Raw genomic sequence first — 1,617 nt, 5'->3', positions numbered from 1 at the left:
ATTATTTAGATTTATTTATTTTTAAATAGAAAACCCGGTTCGACCGGTTGAACCGGTCCGACCACTTAACCAGTAGCTTTACCGAGTCGGTATCCGGTCCGGTTTTAAAAACATTGGTTAAGAGTGAATTTGTGTGTTGTGTGTGTGCTTTGGCAGGTGAGTGTCAAATTTCACTTAGATAGGTGTATAGCTTCTTTATACATGAAATTTGTTTCAATGGTATTTCGTTAACATCACAGAATCTTTTGTCCATGCCGTTTCACATAAAAGAAATCTCAGTGTGCACTATTCTCTGTTTGGTGAATGACATGGTCTAAACTTATATACCTGCCAATTTATTTTCGTGGAAAATACAATTTTCGATAATTTCACTTACTGAATCAAAGACATAATATAAAACAATTTAACTAAAAAGCATTAATGAAATATACTAAACTTTTTACAGTCCAAAAATAAACATAAAACCAAGGTTTTGAAAACCGGACCGGACCGGCCGGTCGAACCGGTCCGACCGTGACTCGTTAAAGAAGCCGAGTCCGGTTCGGTTTAAAACTCGGATTTAAGAAAAACCGGTGAAACCGGCTAAAAACCGGTAAAACCAGTGACCCGGTTCAACTTCGAAACCCGGTTCAATAGAAATCAACATATAATTAATGTATTTTCAATTGTTATTAAAATATAATATTTCATAATTAATGTTTAATTTTTACTATTTAATTAGTTTTCTAATTGATTCTTTTTTAAAGAATTTTCTTTTTTAAAATATCTTTTCGACTCTCATATTTTATTCTCGTTTTTCTATATTCATAAAATTTAATACTTTTAGTTGTAAATATAAATAAATATGTAATTTAAACGGTCATTAATTTTTTTTTATTAATTTTAGTTGATATAGTATTCACTTGTATATATAATTAAACTTATGGTTATTGTTTATTATCTAATTAATAAAAGAGAACATAGAACTGTAGGTCTATATAGTGTAAATATATTATTATTTAGATTTATTTATTTTTAAATAGAAAACCCGGTTCGACCGGTTGAACCGGTCCGACCACTTAACCAGTAGCTTTACCGAGTCGGTATCCGGTCCGGTTTTAAAAACATTGGTTAAGAGTGAATTTGTGTGTTGTGTGTGTGCTTTGGCAGGTGAGTGTCAAATTTCACTTAGATAGGTGTATAGCTTCTTTATACATGAAATTTGTTTCAATGGTATTCCGTTAACATCACAGAATCTTTTGTCCATGCCGTTTCACATAAAATAAATCTCAGTGTGCACTATTCTCTGTTTGGTGAATGACATGGTCTAAACTTATATACCTGCCAATTTATTTTCGTGGAAAATACAAATTTTGGACATTTATGTTCCGTTGAAATTTACAGTGTTCGTGTGTACCCGAGTGCATGGTCTTGCATGCTGGTTCATGTTCTCTTTGATGAAAGGTATCAAGCCATCACAAATTTATATGTTTTGTCTTGCACTTACGATTAATATACTTTTAATGTCAAAAAAATAAATAGAAAAGCTAACATATTATGTTCTCTTTATATCCAACAGAATTGCAACGAGGGTTCATGACTGCTCCTGCTGCACCAATAACCTATTGGTACCAAATA

The sequence above is a fragment of the Brassica oleracea genome, chromosome C9, assembly GCF_000695525.1.
Source record: "Brassica oleracea var. oleracea cultivar TO1000 chromosome C9, BOL, whole genome shotgun sequence".
Taxonomy (NCBI): Eukaryota; Viridiplantae; Streptophyta; class Magnoliopsida; order Brassicales; family Brassicaceae; genus Brassica; species Brassica oleracea.
This window is presented reverse-complemented; position numbering follows the sequence as displayed.